Source organism: Phascolarctos cinereus, unplaced genomic scaffold, assembly GCF_003287225.1.
Source record: "Phascolarctos cinereus isolate Bilbo 61053 unplaced genomic scaffold, phaCin_HiC Scaffold_9;HRSCAF=440, whole genome shotgun sequence".
NCBI lineage: Eukaryota > Metazoa > Chordata > Mammalia > Diprotodontia > Phascolarctidae > Phascolarctos > Phascolarctos cinereus.
Window position 1 is genome coordinate 74,156,277 of NW_027556402.1, and position 6,248 is coordinate 74,162,524.

General features: G+C 35.4%; 1 pseudogene; it reads left to right on the forward strand.

Moving 5' to 3' along the window:
- Positions 1-4,032: 4,032 nt before the first annotated feature.
- On the forward strand, positions 4,033-4,635 carry LOC144455434 (sperm acrosome-associated protein 9 pseudogene; annotated as a pseudogene).
- Positions 4,636-6,248: the final 1,613 nt, after the last annotated feature.

The window sequence follows — 6,248 nt, forward strand, 5'->3', positions numbered from 1 at the left end:
AGCATTAATTTGCAGGCCTCCAGACTGAATTGTAAAAATAATGGAATAGAAGGATATGAACATTCAGAAGCTTAAGTCAGACATCTCCCCCATCCCATAGTACACAAAGTTCAGCACTAGCATAAAGTCCAAAGTTAAGAAGTAGGCTAGAAGAATGAACAAAACAAACAAGCAAACAAACAAACAAAAATGAACAAAAACAAACAACAATAACAACAAAAAAGCCTGATCATAAAGAACTATTATGGTGACAGGGTAATTCAAGAGCTAAACACAGAAGAAAGGAATAACTTGAAAATGCCTACAAGCAAAGCCTCAAAGAAAAACTGCATTTTGGACAGAAGCCTAAAAAGAATTAAAAAATAAAATAGTTTTGTTTTCTTTTTTTGAATTTTTTTGGTAAGAAAAAAGATTAAACTAAATGAGACTTATGAAAGAAAAATGAAAAGAGAATTAACTGCTTGGTGAAGAGGTATGAAACCTTATTGAGGCACAAAGCAATTCCTTAAAATTAGAATTGACCAAATAGAAGCAAACAATTCTATAAGACATCAGAAAAAAAAAAGAAAAGAAAAGAAGGTCAAAAGATGGAAAAATAGAAGAAAATTAAGATATCTTACATGAAAAATAATTATACTAGAAAAGAGTTCAGGGAGAAATAATGTAAGAATCATTAGACTACCTCACAACCACAAACAACAACAGAATCTAAAAATAATATTTCAAGAAATCATAAAATTTTGCAGACATCTTGGAGCCCAAAGACAGAGTAAGAAATTGAAACATTCTACCTGTCACATACAAAAGAAACACCAAAATGAAAGGTTCCAGGAATATTGTAGACAAAATCTGTAGCTCCAAGATCAACGAGGGAAAAAAGTGACTGCAAGCAGTTAGAAAAAAGAACTTAAGTACTGTGAAGCCACATTCAGGATCACACATGAAAAGAACAGAGAGCTAGAAATAGGATATTCTAGAAAGCAAAGGATGTAGACTTAGAATCAAGAATAACGTACACTGCAAAACTACATTTTGCTAAAAGTTATATTATGAATGAATTAATGTGCGTGTGTGTGTGTGTGTGTGTGTGTGTGTGTGTGTGTGTGTGTGTGTAAGACTTAGGAACTCTAATCAACACAGTGAGCAACCATAATTCCAAAAGACTATTTTTTTTTTGGGGGGGAAGTTAGGCAATGCGGTTAAGTGACTTGCCTAGGGTCACACAGCTAGTAAGTGTTATGTGTCTAAGGCTGGATTTGAACTCATGTCCTCCTGACTCCAGGGCCAGTGTTCTATCCACTGTGCCACCTAGCTGCCCCTCCAAAAGACTCTTAATAGAATATGTTATCTACCTCTAGGTAGAGAAGAGTTAGACTCAGAGTGAAGAATGAACCATAGGGCCTTTTTCTTCTTTCATCTTTCTTATTTTTTTCTTTCTTTTTATAGGGGGTTATGGCTAATGGCTCATGTAGGAATTTGTTTTGCACGACTATACATATTTGTAATGAGTTTTATTTTGCTTTACTTTTTTGAAGTTGGAGGGGGAGAGGAAAGCCAGATAATTTGTAAATGAAATTAAAATAAAATTTTAAAAAATGAGAATGATGATGCGTGTTCCACACAGAGTAGTAATGAGGCTTAAATGAGATAATATGCAAGGCAATTCACACACTTTAAAAAATTTTATAAATACCAGAAATTATCACTAAAATAATCAATCTTGTTATGATGTTTTTTGGTGGAGTTATGGTAGAAACAGTGTTATTCTCTTACATTTAATATTCTATATAGTACTGCATATGTGGATACAATGACTGCTCATTATAATTGAATAAAATTAATAAAATGAAAGTCAATTGCTAGAAGTAGTAAATATCAATGTTCTTTTAAAAAGAATATCCATGTTACTATATGGATTCTCTTAAAAACCCTATCTTAATGACCCATATCTTTACATTTATAAATTTAGATACTCAGAAGATCAGAAATTTGAAACTGAATTATAATTCAGCTCAACCACCATTGTTCCTATATTTTCAACAGTGTAGGGAATTCCTGGACAACACCTCTAGCAATGTGTAATAGCATCTGCACTTCATTTTATAGTCCCTGAGAGGTTGCTTAGGGCATTGAGGTTTTAAGTGATTTGTCCATAGTGAATAACTAGTGTCAGAGACAAAAACTGAGCCCAAGACTTCCTTATTTTGGGAACAGTATCTATCCACATTGCTTTTCTCATCCTTATAGATGAGTTAAAATAAAAGCAGGGTTATTGATTTGAAAAAAAAATTATGCACTGAACGAATAAAATGGACATTTCCATATATGTGATAAAATAGGAAAATTATACATGAAACTGCATATTTCTAGTCTCTTCAACTTGCTTTTCTTTTAAGTATATATTAAGTTCAAAGCTGCTCTGCTTGTCTGCAGTTCTTCCTGTCCTCCCTACTGTTCTCTTCTCTACATTTAAAATAAGTCTCCATGATTCTTTTCTAATTGAAATGGAGGAAAGAGGAGAGGAGAAAATTAAAGAAAAGAGAAAAGAAAGAAAAACTCTTGTAACAAATATGAGTAATTAAGCAAAACAAATTATCATACTAGCTGTCCAAAAAGATCATATTCAAGTTCCAAATTGCTTCCCTAACTCATCTAGCCTACATTAATCTCTTGTATTCTTAACTGCTGTCACATTTATAGATGATATTACATTTAATAATTAATGATTCTTTAATTGTCATTCACATGGCTTTGTTTTATCCTCTCCAACTAGATTCTAAGTGGCTAAAGGATATGGCCCTTATGAAAAAGGTCAAATTAATATGTTCCAATCAGATGAGGATGCAATAAGAAAATAGCTGTGAACATGTTTTGTAAAGTAGAATGTATTGTAAAATGTAAGTGTACCTTATATAGATATAGATATTGGGGTGAGAGCGCAGTTCTTGAAGTATGCATTGTCTGGATTTCATTATGTAGGTATTATTGGTATTGTTAACTTAAAAAACCAAAATAATAATGTGGCTCACTGTTAGTTGCAGTTATTGATTTCTACTCATGCTGTATGTTACACTCCAGGCATTTTCTCTTACAGCTGCCTTGGTAGGATCAGAGAGCATACCCTAGAGGGCTTAATCCCTTGAGCTCTGCAATTCCTATTCTGAAGACCCTTTTGTACCGAATGAAGAGTGCCTTCTTTAGTCCACTATAAATCTATGCTGGATCAAGCATTGTTTCATTTTACTTCCTCATCTTCTCATCAACTACCAAGATACTTCTTGCATCCATTCCCTCCTATCTCACCTTCTTCACAATTCTTGAAAACAAATCAATATTTCTCTTGTTACCAGAAAGGAAGCATCAATCTATTCATCCATGGTTTAACTCTATATTTCTATAGCTTTCTGAATCGATTTACTGCACCTCCCTGGCCACCACTCACCTGTATGTGAGTGCCCCATTAGAATGCAAACCTCTTGAATGAAGGGACTGTCTCCACTTTGGGATTTATATCTTGACAGTTTTTGGCACAGAGTATGTGTTCAATATTTTTTTCATTCATTTATTTAATCACAAGTTCATATTTTAATGTCATTAATTTTACATTTTATATCCTTAAAAAACTTCTTTTTTTCTCATGTTAGAAAAAAAATAGGAAAGTTGTCCTCTAAATTTATACCCAAATGCTTCATTATGACATCAAGGTAACCCTAGGGTCTCAAAAGCTATTCTAACAGAGCAGAAATTCTAGCCATTTTTACTACTCTGGAAAGACTTCAAATAGAGTTCTGTTCATACTCTGTGTATCCAGTTTGGACAGAGACTCATTATAAGATTGTCAGTGAATGATAAGTCTTGCAACACTCAGAGATTCTAGTAAAGCAATATTTCTTAACCCTTTTTGTATATCCTGGACCCTTTGGCATTTTGCTAAAGCAATCAGACCCCCTACTTAGAAAAAAAAAAGTTTGTTACCTACATTCATAATTGAAGAAAATGATAAAGTTCAGTTCGAGGTTTATGAAAATGTAGATGTGTTTTCCCCCATCCAAGTTCCCTGGAGTCCATGAACTCCAGGTTAAGTATGCCTTTACTAAAAATACAAAGCATGCTCACAGCAAGATCAGGCCCATCTCAAGCATTGGTCAGGTACAGAACTACCTGGACCACTATTGTAATGATAGCACTGACAGTCGGATCCTTCACATGTTCCCATACTCTACACTGAGTTGAGCAAGCTCTGCCAACAATATGAGTCCCTGCATCCTGGCACTCCAGCCACCAGTGACATCTTGGAGAAATGCAAAATCCTTGTCAGCCAACGCAATGACCTGACCAGCCTGCGAGCAAGATACCCTCATGATGTGGTCAACCATTTGAGCTGTGATGAGACAAGGAATCACTATGGAGGAGTCATGAGACAATGAAAAAATGGATTGCCCACTCTGAGAAATTACCATGCAAAGCAATTCAGCACGTGAGTGAACAGGAGGGTGAAAAAGAAGAGTTCAGGAGGCAAACCTAGTTGCCATTCTTTCCACAAAGATTTTAGCTAGGGAAGAAAGAAACAGGGACCCTAAGAAACATTACAAATCTAGAGGTAAAAATCAAAGGAAAGTTTTCATTTCTCCTTAGAGACTGTTTTGTAGACCTAACTTTTAAACATTCAAGGCAAACATATTAAAATGGTTAAATTGGAGGGGGTTTCTTATTTAATTTGGTATCCACTAAGTTTTCCACTTCTATCGCCCCTCTCCCAATAGTCTCTGCCATATCTTGACTTGAAAATGGGCTGGTCCAGACCATTTTCTATTTAAGCCACTTCCCTTAACTTTTCCCTCCCACTCTAACTTTTCCCAACCTACAAATCAGGTCACATGCCAACAGAAGATGGTCTCAACTTACATGAGGAATAATTAGAACAGGTGATGGAAAGGAAGGAGCCCAGGACTAGGAGTCAGGGGGCTTAAGTTGAGTCCAGCTTTGCTACTAAGTAATTGTGTGACCTTGGGCAAGTCATTATGGGCTTCAGTTGAGGAGGCTCCTTCTATGAATAGATTGGAGGAAAGCATGATGAAGGGAATGCTATTCAGAATAAGCTTTACTTGGTGAGCTGCACCATCTTGGTCTAAAATTCCTCCTTTCCCATACAGGTAAATAAGAAGGAAAGGAGGAAGTAAAGTTTTCCCCATCTCTTCCACTTGACATATCTGGTGAGTTACATTACCTGGGTTCTGTTCTCTACAACATGACTACCATGTACCTTTAGTCAAGTCACATTTTTTTCCCTGCCTTTGGTTACCTGCCTGTAAAATGAAGATTTTTGCTTTGCTTCTCACTTTACAGGAATGTATATGATGTTTATTGATTGTACTGACCTTTTAAAGACCTTTTAGCTCTTTGGAACAAAACCAGTAACTGAATGGGGTCAATTCCTGCTACCTATCCCCTATTCCTACTACTATGTCATATTAGCAGATTAATGCTGTTTCAGAATCATTTGAGGTCCAACATTTTTTAAATGTGTCACTAGCATCAAACCCTACCAGTAGTGATATCTGACTGTTGATTTTCCCTTTACAGGGGGTGACTTAACTTCTGTATTCTCCCTTCCTCAGAATAGACACTCAAGAATTAAAATACTCCACCAGCTTAAAAAAATACAAAGGAGTTGGAATATGGGTCAGTGGAAGGAATACCCACATTGACAAAATCATAGATGTTTGAAGTATTAAGACATTCAAAATAGTATAGAACATCACTATATACTTAGTTTAAAGTACTTTATTCAATTGTCAATGCTAATGAAAGATAGCAGGACATAGTGAATAGAGTCATAATGACCTTGTTGTCAAAAATACTTGGTTCACATTCCATCTGTAATGCATACTGGCTGTGTAATCTTGGGTACTCACTTGAACTCTGAGAGCCCTGGGCAATTCTCTACACTTTTAAGTTGGGTAGCACTTACTGAGCTTCAATAGGAGAGAAACTTTTGTCATTGGGAATTCTTAGATCATAGATACAATAACCAAAGTACAAATTTTAAAAATCCTGCTAACAGACTAAGTAACTGTAAATATCCCAAAGAGAGCTGATGGAACAACACAAAATGAGCCCGCCATTAATTTCTACCACCATCCCAATCCCCATCTCAGTGCTTTGCATATATATAGTGGGCATTTCATAAATGCCAATTCAATTGAAAATTTTTCCTTAGCTATAAGGTACACTAAACTCATATTTTA